General features: G+C 39.7%; 7 non-coding genes across 7 annotated transcripts; all 7 read left to right on the top strand.

The window, feature by feature from the left end:
* Window positions 1-4,453: 4,453 nt before the first annotated feature.
* trnav-uac (transfer RNA valine (anticodon UAC)) lies at window positions 4,454-4,526 on the top strand. The gene has a single exon. It is a non-coding gene; the product is annotated as a tRNA-Val (tRNA).
* Window positions 4,527-6,054: 1,528 nt separating this feature from the next.
* Window positions 6,055-6,127, top strand: trnav-uac (transfer RNA valine (anticodon UAC)). The gene has a single exon. It is a non-coding gene; the product is annotated as a tRNA-Val (tRNA).
* Window positions 6,128-7,120: 993 nt separating this feature from the next.
* On the top strand, window positions 7,121-7,193 carry trnav-aac (transfer RNA valine (anticodon AAC)). Its single transcript has one exon. It is a non-coding gene; the product is annotated as a tRNA-Val (tRNA).
* A 998-nt stretch (window positions 7,194-8,191) lies between these two features.
* Window positions 8,192-8,264, top strand: trnav-uac (transfer RNA valine (anticodon UAC)). The gene has a single exon. It is a non-coding gene; the product is annotated as a tRNA-Val (tRNA).
* Window positions 8,265-9,792: 1,528 nt separating this feature from the next.
* On the top strand, window positions 9,793-9,865 carry trnav-aac (transfer RNA valine (anticodon AAC)). Its single transcript has one exon. It is a non-coding gene; the product is annotated as a tRNA-Val (tRNA).
* Window positions 9,866-10,863: 998 nt separating this feature from the next.
* trnav-uac (transfer RNA valine (anticodon UAC)) lies at window positions 10,864-10,936 on the top strand. Its single transcript has one exon. It is a non-coding gene; the product is annotated as a tRNA-Val (tRNA).
* Window positions 10,937-14,416: 3,480 nt separating this feature from the next.
* trnav-uac (transfer RNA valine (anticodon UAC)) lies at window positions 14,417-14,489 on the top strand. Its single transcript has one exon. It is a non-coding gene; the product is annotated as a tRNA-Val (tRNA).
* The last annotated feature ends 506 nt before the right edge of the window (window positions 14,490-14,995 follow it).

The raw sequence follows: 14,995 nt of genomic DNA on the forward strand, positions 1-14,995 counted from the left end.
TGTTTCCAAATTAGGGTGATGATATCATTTGCCTCACAGGAGAAAGGTCCCTGATTTGGCACTGGGTGGAAGCATCCCATTGGTTTCACATTTGAACTGAAAAAATGAGTTTTTCGGAACGATTCTTAACTACCTGATCATTTTGTCTGTGGCTCTTTCATATTTTTGACATATCAGCTGTTTCCATAGTGTAGTGGTTATCACGATTGCCTTACATGCGATAGGTCCCTGGTTTGAAACCAGGTGGAAACATTCTGAATACACTTTTTGATTTAAAAAACACCCTTTTTTACAGCAATTCGAAACTAACTACTTTGGGTTTGGCTCTTTCACATTGTTGCAGTAGTCAGCTGTTTCTACACTGTAGTGGTTTTCACATTCACCTCAAACTAGAAAGGTCACCGATTCGATACCAGGTTTCTAACAATAACAACTGGTGTCACCTTCTAGCTGATCATATTCTGCCTTTTGTTACTTTTCGAAACGACCCAACTACTTTGTTTGTGGCGCTTTCATAGTCAAACAACAGTCAGCTGTTTCCAAATTAGGGTGATGATATCATTTGCCTCACAGGAGAAAGGTCCCTGATTTGGCACTGGGTGGAAGCATCCCATTGGTTTCACATTTGAACTGAAAAAATGAGTTTTTCGGAACGATTCTTAACTACCTGATCAATTTGTCTGTGGCTCTTTCATATTTTTGACATATCAGCTGTTTCGATAGTGCAGTGGTTATCACACTCGCCTAACACGCGATAGGTCCCTGGTTCGAAACCAGGTGGAAACATTCTGAATACACTTTTTGAGTAAAAAAACACTTTTTTACAGCAATTCGAAACTAACTACTTTGAGTTTGGCTCTTTCAAATTGTTGCAGTAGTCAGCTGTTTCTACACTGTAGTGGTTTTCACATTCACCTCAAACTAGAAAGGTCACCGATTCGATACCAGGTTGCAACAATAACCACTGGTGTCACCTTCTAGCTGATCATATTCTGCCTTTTGTTAGTTTTCGAAACTACCCAACTACTTTGTTTGTGGCGCTTTCATAGTGAAACAACAGTCAGCTGTTTCCAAATTAGGGTGATGATATCATTTGCCTCACAGGAGAAAGGTCCCTGATTTGGCACTGGGTGGAAGCATCCCATTGGTTTCACATTTGAACTGAAAAAATGAGTTTTTCGGAACGATTCTTAACTACCTGATCAATTTGTCTGTGGCTCTTTCATATTTTTAACATATCAGCTGTTTCCATAGTGTAGTGGTTATCACGATTGCCTTACATGCGATAGGTCCCTAGTTCGAAACCAGGTGGAAACATTCTGAATACCCTTTTTGATTTAAAAAAACACCCTTTTTTACAGCAATTCGAAACTAACTACTTTGGGTTTGGCTCTTTCACATTGTTGCAGTAGTCAGCTGTTTCTACACTGTAGTGGTTTTCACATTCACCTCAAACTAGAAAGGTCACCGATTCGATACCAGTTTTCTAACAATAACAACTGGTGTCACCTTCTAGCTGATCATATTCTGCCTTTTGTTGCTTTTCGAAACGACCCAACTACTTTGTTTGTGGCGCTTTCATAGTAAAACAACAGTCAGCTGTTTCCAAATTAGGGTGATGATATCATTTGCCTCACAGGAGAAAGGTCCCTGATTTGGCACTGGGTGGAAGCATCCCATTGGTTTCACATTTGAACTGAAAAAATGAGTTTTTCGGAACGATTCTTAACTACCTGATCAATTTGTCTGTGGCTCTTTCATATTTTTGACATATCAGCTGTTTCCATAGTGTAGTGGTTATCACACTCGCCTAACACGCGATAGGTCCCTGGTTCGAAACCAGGGGGAAACATTCTGAATACACTTTTTGAGTAAAAAAACACCCTTTTTTACAGCAATTCGAAACTAACTACTTTGGGTTTGGCTCTTTCACATTGTTGCAGTAGTCAGCTGTTTCTACACTGTAGTGGTTTTCACATTCACCTCAAACTAGAAAGGTCACCGATTCGATACCAGTTTTCTAACAATAACAACTGGTGTCACCTTCTAGCTGATCATATTCTGCCTTTTGTTGCTTTTCGAAACGACCCAACTACTTTGTTTGTGGCGCTTTCATAGTAAAACAACAGTCAGCTGTTTCCAAATTAGGGTGATGATATCATTTGCTTCACAGGAGAAAGGTCCCTGATTTGGCACTGGGTGGAAGCATCCCATTGGTTTCACATTTGAACTGAAAAAATGAGTTTTTCGGAACGATTCTTAACTACCTGATCAATTTGTCTGTGGCTCTTTCATATTTTTGACATATCAGCTGTTTCCATAGTGTAGTGGCTATCACACTCGCCTAACACGCGATAGGCCCCTGGTTAGAAACCAGGTGGAAACATTCTGAATACACTTTTTGAGTTAAAAAAACACCCTTTTTTACAGCAATTCGAAACTAACTACTTTGAGTTTGGCTCTTTCACATTGTTGCAGTAGTCAGCTGTTTCTACACTGTAGTGGTTTTCACATTCACCTCAAACTAGAAAGGTCACCGATTCGATACCAGTTTTCTAACAATAACAACTGGTGTCACTTTCTAGCTGATCATATTCTGCCTTTTGTTAGTTTTCGAAACTACCCAACTACTTTGTTTGTGGCGCTTTCATAGTGAAACAACAGTCAGCTGTTTCCAAATTAGGGTGATGATATCATTTGCCTCACAGGAGAAAGGTCCCTGATTTGGCACTGGGTGGAAGCATCCCATTGGTTTCACATTTGAACTGAAAAAATGAGTTTTTCGGAACGATTCTTAACTACCTGATCATTTTGTCTGTGGCTCTTTCATATTTTTGACATATCAGCTGTTTCCATAGTGTAGTGGTTATCACGATTGCCTTACACGCGATAGGTCCCTGGTTTGAAACCAGGTGGAAACATTCTGAATACCCTTTTTGATTTAAAAAAACACCCTTTTTTACAGCAATTCGAAACTAACTACTTTGGGTTTGGCTCTTTCACATTGTTGCAGTAGTCAGCTGTTTCTACACTGTAGTGGTTTTCACATTCACCTCTAACTAGAAAGGTCACCGATTCGATACCAGGTTTCTAACAATAACAACTGGTGTCACCTTCTAGCTGATCATATTCTGCCTTTTGTTGCTTTTCGAAACGACCCAACTACTTTGTTTGTGGCGCTTTCATAGTAAAACAACAGTCAGCTGTTTCCAAATTAGGGTGATGATATCATTTGCCTCACAGGAGAAAGGTCCCTGATTTGGCACTGGGTGGAAGCATCCCATTGGTTTCACATTTGAACTGAAAAAATGAGTTTTTCGGAACGATTCTTAACTACCTGATCAATTTGTCTGTGGCTCTTTCATATTTTTGACATATCAGCTGTTTCCATAGTGTAGTGGTTATCACACTCGCCTAACACGCGATAGGCCCCTGGTTAGAAACCAGGTTGAAACATTCTGAATACACTTTTTGAGTTAAAAAAACACCCTTTTTTACAGCAATTCGAAACTAACTACTTTGAGTTTGGCTCTTTCACATTGTTGCAGTAGTCAGCTGTTTCTACACTGTAGTGGTTTTTGCATTCACCTCAAACTAGAAAGGTCACCGATTCGATACCAGTTTTCTAACAATAACAACTGGTGTCACCTTCTAGCTGATCATATTCTGCCTTTTGTTGCTTTTCGAAACGACCCAACTACTTTGTTTGTGGCGCTTTCATAGTAAAACAACAGTCAGCTGTTTCCAAATTAGGGTGATGATATCATTTGCCTCACAGGAGAAAGGTCCCTGATTTGGCACTGGGTGGAAGCATCCCATTGGTTTCACATTTGAACTGAAAAAATGAGTTTTTCGGAACGATTCTTAACTACCTGATCAATTTGTCTGTGGCTCTTTCATATTTTTGACATATCAGCTGTTTCCATAGTGTAGTGGTTATCACACTCGCCTAACACGCGATAGGCCCCTGGTTAGAAACCAGGTGGAAACATTCTGAATACACTTTTTGAGTTAAAAAAACACCCTTTTTTACAGCAATTCGAAACTAACTACTTTGAGTTTGGCTCTTTCACATTGTTGCAGTAGTCAGCTGTTTCTACACTGTAGTGGTTTTTGCATTCACCTCAAACTAGAAAGGTCACTGATTCGATACCAGGTTTCTAACAATAACAACTGGTGTCACTTTCTAGCTGATCATATTCTGCCTTTTGTTACTTTTCGAAACGACCCAACTACTTTGTTTGTGGCGCTTTCGTAGTGAAACAACAGTCAGCTGTTTCCAAATTAGGGTGATGATATCATTTGCCTCACAGGAGAAAGGTCCCTGATTTGGCACTGGGTGGAAGCATCCCATTGGTTTCACATTTGAACTGAAAAAATGAGTTTTTCGGAACGATTCTTAACTACCTGATCATTTTGTCTGTGGCTCTTTCATATTTTTGACATATCAGCTGTTTCCATAGTGTAGTGGTTATCACGATTGCCTTACATGCGATAGGTCCCTGGTTCGAAACCAGGTGGAAACATTCTGAATACACTTTTTGATTTAAAAAAACACCCTTTTTTACAGCAATTCGAAACTAACTACTTTGGGTTTGGCTCTTTCACATTGTTGCAGTAGTCAGCTGTTTCTACACTGTAGTGGTTTTCACATTCACCTCAAACTAGAAAGGTCACCGATTCGATACCAGGTTTCTAACAATAACAACTGGTGTCACCTTCTAGCTGATCATATTCTGCCTTTTGTTACTTTTCGAAACGACCCAACTACTTTGTTTGTGGCGCTTTCATAGTCAAACAACAGTCAGCTGTTTCCAAATTAGGGTGATGATATCATTTGCCTCACAGGAGAAAGGTCCCTGATTTGGCACTGGGTGGAAGCATCCCATTGGTTTCACATTTGAACTGAAAAAATGAGTTTTTCGGAACGATTCTTAACTACCTGATCAATTTGTCTGTGGCTCTTTCATATTTTTGACATATCAGCTGTTTCCATAGTGCAGTGGTTATCACACTCGCCTAACACGCGATAGGTCCCTGGTTCGAAACCAGGTGGAAACATTCTGAATACACTTTTTGAGTAAAAAAACACTTTTTTACAGCAATTCGAAACTAACTACTTTGAGTTTGGCTCTTTCACATTGTTGCAGTAGTCAGCTGTTTCTACACTGTAGTGGTTTTCACATTCACCTCAAACTAGAAAGGTCACCGATTCGATACCAGGTTGCAACAATAACCACTGGTGTCACCTTCTAGCTGATCATATTCTGCCTTTTGTTAGTTTTCGAAACTACCCAACTATTATGTTTGTGGCGCTTTCATAGTGAAACAACAGTCAGCTGTTTCCAAATTAGGGTGATGATATCATTTGCCTCACAGGAGAAAGGTCCCTGATTTGGCACTGGGTGGAAGCATCCCATTGGTTTCACATTTGAACTGAAAAAATGAGTTTTTCGGAACGATTCTTAACTACCTGATCAATTTGTCTGTGGCTCTTTCATATTTTTGACATATCAGCTGTTTCCATAGTGTAGTGGTTATCACACTCGCCTAACACGCGATAGGCCCCTGGTTAGAAACCAGGTGGAAACATTCTGAATACACTTTTTGAGTTAAAAAAACACCCTTTTTTACAGCAATTCGAAACTAACTACTTTGAGTTTGGCTCTTTCACATTGTTGCAGTAGTCAGCTGTTTCTACACTGTAGTGGTTTTTGCATTCACCTCAAACTAGAAAGGTCACTGATTCGATACCAGGTTTCTAACAATAACAACTGGTGTCACTTTCTAGCTGATCATATTCTGCCTTTTGTTAGTTTTCGAAACTACCCAACTACTTTGTTTGTGGCGCTTTCATAGTGAAACAACAGTCAGCTGTTTCCAAATTAGGGTGATGATATCATTTGCCTCACAGGAGAAAGGTCCCTGATTTGGCACTGGGTGGAAGCATCCCATTGGTTTCACATTTGAACTGAAAAAATGAGTTTTTCGGAACGATTCTTAACTACCTGATCATTTTGTCTGTGGCTCTTTCATATTTTTGACATATCAGCTGTTTCCATAGTGTAGTGGTTATCACGATTGCCTTACATGCGATAGGTCCCTGGTTCGAAACCAGGTGGAAACATTCTGAATACACTTTTTGATTTAAAAAAACACCCTTTTTTACAGCAATTCGAAACTAACTACTTTGGGTTTGGCTCTTTCACATTGTTGCAGTAGTCAGCTGTTTCTACACTGTAGTGGTTTTCACATTCACCTCAAACTAGAAAGGTCACCGATTCGATACCAGGTTTCTAACAATAACAACTGGTGTCACCTTCTAGCTGATCATATTCTGCCTTTTGTTACTTTTCGAAACGACCCAACTACTTTGTTTGTGGCGCTTTCATAGTCAAACAACAGTCAGCTGTTTCCAAATTAGGGTGATGATATCATTTGCCTCACAGGAGAAAGGTCCCTGATTTGGCACTGGGTGGAAGCATCCCATTGGTTTCACATTTGAACTGAAAAAATGAGTTTTTCGGAACGATTCTTAACTACCTGATCAATTTGTCTGTGGCTCTTTCATATTTTTGACATATCAGCTGTTTCCATAGTGCAGTGGTTATCACACTCGCCTAACACGCGATAGGTCCCTGGTTCGAAACCAGGTGGAAACATTCTGAATACACTTTTTGAGTAAAAAAACACTTTTTTACAGCAATTCGAAACTAACTACTTTGAGTTTGGCTCTTTCACATTGTTGCAGTAGTCAGCTGTTTCTACACTGTAGTGGTTTTCACATTCACCTCAAACTAGAAAGGTCACTGATTCGATACCAGGTTGCAACAATAACCACTGGTGTCACCTTCTAGCTGATCATATTCTGCCTTTTGTTAGTTTTCGAAACTACCCAACTATTATGTTTGTGGCGCTTTCATAGTGAAACAACAGTCAGCTGTTTCCAAATTAGGGTGATGATATCATTTGCCTCACAGGAGAAAGGTCCCTGATTTGGCACTGGGTGGAAGAATCCCATTGGTTTCACATTTGAACTGAAAAAATGAGTTTTTCGGAACGATTCTTAACTACCTGATCAATTTGTCTGTGGCTCTTTCATATTATTGACATATCAGCTGTTTCCATAGTGTAGTGGTTATCACACTTGCCTAACATGCGATAGGTCCCTGGTTCGAAACCAGGTGGAAACATTCTGAATACCCTTTTTGATTTAAAAAAAAACACCCTTTTTTACAGGAATTCGAAACTAACTACTTTGAGTTTGGCTCTTTCACATTGTTGCAGTAGTCAGCTGTTTCTACACTGTAGTGGTTTTCACATTCACCTCAAACTAGAAAGGTCACCGATTCGATACCAGGTTTCTAACAATAACAACTGGTGTCACCTTCTAGCTGATCATATTCTGCCTTTTGTTACTTTTCGAAACGACCCAACTACTTTGTTTGTGGCGCTTTCATAGTGAAACAACAGTCAGCTGTTTCCAAATTAGGGTGATGATCACATTTGCCTCACAGGAGAAAGGTCCCTGATTTGGCACTGGGTGGAAGCATCCCATTGGTTTCACATTTGAACTGAAAAAATGAGTTTTTCGGAACGATTCTTAACTACCTGATCAATTTGTCTGTGGCTCCTTCATATTTTTGACATATCAGCTGTTTCCATAGTGTAGTGGTTATCACTCTTGCCTAACACGCGATAGGTCCCTGGTTCGAAACCAGGTGGAAACATTCTGAATACACTTTTAGAGTTAAAAAAACACCCTTTTTTACAGCAATTCGAAACTAACTACTTTGAGTTTGGCTCTTTCACATTGTTGCAGTAGTCAGCTGTTTCTACACTGTAGTGGTTTTTGCATTCACCTCAAACTAGAAAGGTCACCGATTCGATACCAGGTTGCAACAATAACCACTGGTGTCACCTTCTAGCTGATCATATTCTGCCTTTTGTTAGTTTTCGAAACTACCCAACTACTTTGTTTGTGGCGCTTTCATAGTGAAACAACAGTCAGCTGTTTCCAAATTAGGGTGATGATATCATTTGCCTCACAGGAGAAAGGTCCCTGATTTGGCACTGGGTGGAAGCATCCCATTGGTTTCACATTTGAACTGAAAAAATGAGTTTTTCGGAACGATTCTTAACTACCTGATCAATTTGTCTGTGGCTCTTTCATATTTTTAACATATCAGCTGTTTCCATAGTGTAGTGGTTATCACGATTGCCTTACATGCGATAGGTCCCTGGTTCGAAACCAGGTGGAAACATTCTGAATACCCTTTTTGATTTAAAAAAACACCCTTTTTTACAGCAATTCGAAACTAACTACTTTGGGTTTGGCTCTTTCACATTGTTGCAGTAGTCAGCTGTTTCTACACTGTAGTGGTTTTCACATTCACCTCAAACTAGAAAGGTCACCGATTCGATACCAGTTTTCTAACAATAACAACTGGTGTCACCTTCTAGCTGATCATATTCTGCCTTTTGTTGCTTTTCGAAACGACCCAACTACTTTGTTTGTGGCGCTTTCATAGTAAAACAACAGTCAGCTGTTTCCAAATTAGGGTGATGATATCATTTGCCTCACAGGAGAAAGGTCCCTGATTTGGCACTGGGTGGAAGCATCCCATTGGTTTCACATTTGAACTGAAAAAATGAGTTTTTCGGAACGATTCTTAACTACCTGATCATTTTGTCTGTGGCTCTTTCATATTTTTGACATATCAGCTGTTTCCATAGTGTAGTGGTTATCACGATTGCCTTACATGCGATAGGTCCCTGGTTTGAAACCAGGTGGAAACATTCTGAATACACTTTTTGATTTAAAAAACACCCTTTTTTACAGCAATTCGAAACTAACTACTTTGGGTTTGGCTCTTTCACATTGTTGCAGTAGTCAGCTGTTTCTACACTGTAGTGGTTTTCACATTCACCTCAAACTAGAAAGGTCACCGATTCGATACCAGGTTTCTAACAATAACAACTGGTGTCACCTTCTAGCTGATCATATTCTTCCTTTTGTTACTTTTCGAAACGACCCAACTACTTTGTTTGTGGCGCTTTCATAGTCAAACAACAGTCAGCTGTTTCCAAATTAGGGTGATGATATCATTTGCCTCACAGGAGAAAGGTCCCTGATTTGGCACTGGGTGGAAGCATCCCATTGGTTTCACATTTGAACTGAAAAAATGAGTTTTTCGGAACGATTCTTAACTACCTGATCAATTTGTCTGTGGCTCTTTCATATTTTTGACATATCAGCTGTTTCGATAGTGCAGTGGTTATCACACTCGCCTAACACGCGATAGGTCCCTGGTTCGAAACCAGGTGGAAACATTCTGAATACACTTTTTGAGTAAAAAAACACTTTTTTACAGCAATTCGAAACTAACTACTTTGAGTTTGGCTCTTTCAAATTGTTGCAGTAGTCAGCTGTTTCTACACTGTAGTGGTTTTCACATTCACCTCAAACTAGAAAGGTCACCGATTCGATACCAGGTTTCTAACAATAACAACTGGTGTCACCTTCTAGCTGATCATATTCTGCCTTTTGTTACTTTTCGAAACGACCCAACTACTTTGTTTGTGGCGCTTTCATAGTCAAACAACAGTCAGCTGTTTCCAAATTAGGGTGATGATATCATTTGCCTCACAGGAGAAAGGTCCCTGATTTGGCACTGGGTGGAAGAATCCCATTGGTTTCACATTTGAACTGAAAAAATGAGTTTTTCGGAACGATTCTTAACTACCTGATCAATTTGTCTGTGGCTCTTTCATATTATTGACATATCAGCTGTTTCCATAGTGTAGTGGTTATCACACTTGCCTAACATGCGATAGGTCCCTGGTTCGAAACCAGGTGGAAACATTCTGAATACCCTTTTTGATTTAAAAAAAAACACCCTTTTTTACAGCAATTCGAAACTAACTACTTTGAGTTTGGCTCTTTCACATTGTTGCAGTAGTCAGCTGTTTCTACACTGTAGTGGTTTTCACATTCACCTCAAACTAGAAAGGTCACCGATTCGATACCAGGTTTCTAACAATAACAACTGGTGTCACCTTCTAGCTGATCATATTCTGCCTTTTGTTACTTTTCGAAACGACCCAACTACTTTGTTTGTGGCGCTTTCATAGTGAAACAACAGTCAGCTGTTTCCAAATTAGGGTGATGATCACATTTGCCTCACAGGAGAAAGGTCCCTGATTTGGCACTGGGTGGAAGCATCCCATTGGTTTCACATTTGAACTGAAAAAATGAGTTTTTCGGAACGATTCTTAACTACCTGATCAATTTGTCTGTGGCTCCTTCATATTTTTGACATATCAGCTGTTTCCATAGTGTAGTGGTTATCACTCTTGCCTAACACGCGATAGGTCCCTGGTTCGAAACCAGGTGGAAACATTCTGAATACACTTTTAGAGTTAAAAAAACACCCTTTTTTACAGCAATTCGAAACTAACTACTTTGAGTTTGGCTCTTTCACATTGTTGCAGTAGTCAGCTGTTTCTACACTGTAGTGGTTTTTGCATTCACCTCAAACTAGAAAGGTCACCGATTCGATACCAGGTTGCAACAATAACCACTGGTGTCACCTTCTAGCTGATCATATTCTGCCTTTTGTTAGTTTTCGAAACTACCCAACTACTTTGTTTGTGGCGCTTTCATAGTGAAACAACAGTCAGCTGTTTCCAAATTAGGGTGATGATATCATTTGCCTCACAGGAGAAAGGTCCCTGATTTGGCACTGGGTGGAAGCATCCCATTGGTTTCACATTTGAACTGAAAAAATGAGTTTTTCGGAACGATTCTTAACTACCTGATCAATTTGTCTGTGGCTCTTTCATATTTTTAACATATCAGCTGTTTCCATAGTGTAGTGGTTATCACGATTGCCTTACATGCGATAGGTCCCTGGTTCGAAACCAGGTGGAAACATTCTGAATACCCTTTTTGATTTAAAAAAACACCCTTTTTTACAGCAATTCGAAACTAACTACTTTGGGTTTGGCTCTTTCACATTGTTGCAGTAGTCAGCTGTTTCTACACTGTAGTGGTTTTCACATTCACCTCAAACTAGAAAGGTCACCGATTCGATACCAGTTTTCTAACAATAACAACTGGTGTCACCTTCTAGCTGATCATATTCTGCCTTTTGTTGCTTTTCGAAACGACCCAACTACTTTGTTTGTGGCGCTTTCATAGTAAAACAACAGTCAGCTGTTTCCAAATTAGGGTGATGATATCATTTGCCTCACAGGAGAAAGGTCCCTGATTTGGCACTGGGTGGAAGCATCCCATTGGTTTCACATTTGAACTGAAAAAATGAGTTTTTCGGAACGATTCTTAACTACCTGATCATTTTGTCTGTGGCTCTTTCATATTTTTGACATATCAGCTGTTTCCATAGTGTAGTGGTTATCACGATTGCCTTACATGCGATAGGTCCCTGGTTTGAAACCAGGTGGAAACATTCTGAATACACTTTTTGATTTAAAAAACACCCTTTTTTACAGCAATTCGAAACTAACTACTTTGGGTTTGGCTCTTTCACATTGTTGCAGTAGTCAGCTGTTTCTACACTGTAGTGGTTTTCACATTCACCTCAAACTAGAAAGGTCACCGATTCGATACCAGGTTTCTAACAATAACAACTGGTGTCACCTTCTAGCTGATCATATTCTGCCTTTTGTTACTTTTCGAAACGACCCAACTACTTTGTTTGTGGCGCTTTCATAGTCAAACAACAGTCAGCTGTTTCCAAATTAGGGTGATGATATCATTTGCCTCACAGGAGAAAGGTCCCTGATTTGGCACTGGGTGGAAGCATCCCATTGGTTTCACATTTGAACTGAAAAAATGAGTTTTTCGGAACGATTCTTAACTACCTGATCAATTTGTCTGTGGCTCTTTCATATTTTTGACATATCAGCTGTTTCGATAGTGCAGTGGTTATCACACTCGCCTAACACGCGATAGGTCCCTGGTTCGAAACCAGGTGGAAACATTCGGAATACACTTTTTGAGTAAAAAAACACTTTTTTACAGCAATTCGAAACTAACTACTTTGAGTTTGGCTCTTTCAAATTGTTGCAGTAGTCAGCTGTTTCTACACTGTAGTGGTTTTCACATTCACCTCAAACTAGAAAGGTCACCGATTCGATACCAGGTTGCAACAATAACCACTGGTGTCACCTTCTAGCTGATCATATTCTGCCTTTTGTTAGTTTTCGAAACTACCCAACTACTTTGTTTGTGGCGCTTTCATAGTGAAACAACAGTCAGCTGTTTCCAAATTAGGGTGATGATATCATTTGCCTCACAGGAGAAAGGTCCCTGATTTGGCACTGGGTGGAAGCATCCCATTGGTTTCACATTTGAACTGAAAAAATGAGTTTTTCGGAACGATTCTTAACTACCTGATCAATTTGTCTGTGGCTCTTTCATATTTTTAACATATCAGCTGTTTCCATAGTGTAGTGGTTATAACGATTGACTTACATGCGATAGGTCCCTGGTTCGAAACCAGGTGGAAACATTCTGAATACCCTTTTTGATTTAAAAAAACACCCTTTTTTACAGCAATTCGAAACTAACTACTTTGGGTTTGGCTCTTTCACATTGTTGCAGTAGTCAGCTGTTTCTACACTGTAGTGGTTTTCACATTCACCTCAAACTAGAAAGGTCACCGATTCGATACCAGTTTTCTAACAATAACAACTGGTGTCACCTTCTAGCTGATCATATTCTGCCTTTTGTTGCTTTTCGAAACGACCCAACTACTTTGTTTGTGGCGCTTTCATATTTTTGACATATCAGCTGTTTCGATAGTGCAGTGGTTATCACACTCGCCTAACACGCGATAGGTCCCTGGTTCGAAACCAGGTGGAAACATTCTGAATACACTTTTTGAGTAAAAAAACACTTTTTTACAGCAATTCGAAACTAACTACTTTGAGTTTGGCTCTTTCAAATTGTTGCAGTAGTCAGCTGTTTCTACACTGTAGTGGTTTTCACATTCACCTCAAACTAGAAAGGTCACCGATTCGATACCAGGTTGCAACAATAACCACTGGTGTCACCTTCTAGCTGATCATATTCTGCCTTTTGTTAGTTTTCGAAACTACCCAACTACTTTGTTTGTGGCGCTTTCATAGTGAAACAACAGTCAGCTGTTTCCAAATTAGGGTGATGATATCATTTGCCTCACAGGAGAAAGGTCCCTGATTTGGCACTGGGTGGAAGCATCCCATTGGTTTCACATTTGAACTGAAAAAATGAGTTTTTCGGAACGATTCTTAACTACCTGATCATTTTGTCTGTGGCTCTTTCATATTTTTGACATATCAGCTGTTTCCATAGTGTAGTGGTTATCACGATTGCCTTACATGCGATAGGTCCCTGGTTTGAAACCAGGTGGAAACATTCTGAATACACTTTTTGATTTAAAAAACACCCTTTTTTACAGCAATTCGAAACTAACTACTTTGGGTTTGGCTCTTTCACATTGTTGCAGTAGTCAGCTGTTTCTACACTGTAGTGGTTTTCACATTCACCTCAAACTAGAAAGGTCACCGATTCGATACCAGGTTTCTAACAATAACAACTGGTGTCACCTTCTAGCTGATCATATTCTGCCTTTTGTTACTTTTCGAAACGACCCAACTACTTTGTTTGTGGCGCTTTCATAGTCAAACAACAGTCAGCTGTTTCCAAATTAGGGTGATGATATCATTTGCCTCACAGGAGAAAGGTCCCTGATTTGGCACTGGGTGGAAGCATCCCATTGGTTTCACATTTGAACTGAAAAAATGAGTTTTTCGGAACGATTCTTAACTACCTGATCAATTTGTCTGTGGCTCTTTCATATTTTTGACATATCAGCTGTTTCGATAGTGCAGTGGTTATCACACTCGCCTAACACGCGATAGGTCCCTGGTTCGAAACCAGGTGGAAACATTCTGAATACACTTTTTGAGTAAAAAAACACTTTTTTTACAGCAATTCGAAACTAACTACTTTGAGTTTGGCTCTTTCAAATTGTTGCAGTAGTCAGCTGTTTCTACACTGTAGTGGTTTTCACATTCACCTCAAACTAGAAAGGTCACCGATTCGATACCAGGTTGCAACAATAACCACTGGTGTCACCTTCTAGCTGATCATATTCTGCCTTTTGTTAGTTTTCGAAACTACCCAACTACTTTGTTTGTGGCGCTTTCATAGTAAAACAACAGTCAGCTGTTTCCAAATTAGGGTGATGATATCATTTGCCTCACAGGAGAAAGGTCCCTGATTTGGCACTGGGTGGAAGCATCCCATTGGTTTCACATTTGAACTGAAAAAATGAGTTTTTCGGAACGATTCTTAACTACCTGATCAATTTGTCTGTGGCTCTTTCATATTTTTAACATATCAGCTGTTTCCATAGTGTAGTGGTTATCACGATTGCCTTACATGCGATAGGTCCCTGGTTCGAAACCAGGTGGAAACATTCTGAATACCCTTTTTGATTTAAAAAAACACCCTTTTTTACAGCAATTCGAAACTAACTACTTTGGGTTTGGCTCTTTCACATTGTTGCAGTAGTCAGCTGTTTCTACACTGTAGTGGTTTTCACATTCACCTCAAACTAGAAAGGTCACCGATTCGATACCAGTTTTCTAACAATAACAACTGGTGTCACCTTCTAGCTGATCATATTCTGCCTTTTGTTGCTTTTCGAAACGACCCAACTACTTTGTTTGTGGCGCTTTCATAGTAAAACAACAGTCAGCTGTTTCCAAATTAGGGTGATGATATCATTTGCCTCACAGGAGAAAGGTCCCTGATTTGGCACTGGGTGGAAGCATCCCATTGGTTTCACATTTGAACTGAAAAAATGAGTTTTTCGGAACGATTCTTAACTACCTGATCATTTTGTCTGTGGCTCTTTCATATTTTTGACATATCAGCTGTTTCCATAGTGTAGTGGTTATCACGATTGCCTTACATGCGATA

The sequence above is a fragment of the Urocampus carinirostris genome, chromosome 4 (assembly GCF_059441175.1).
Source record: "Urocampus carinirostris isolate Australia breed hairy pipefish chromosome 4, RoL_Ucar_1.0, whole genome shotgun sequence".
Lineage (NCBI taxonomy): Eukaryota > Metazoa > Chordata > Actinopteri > Syngnathiformes > Syngnathidae > Urocampus > Urocampus carinirostris.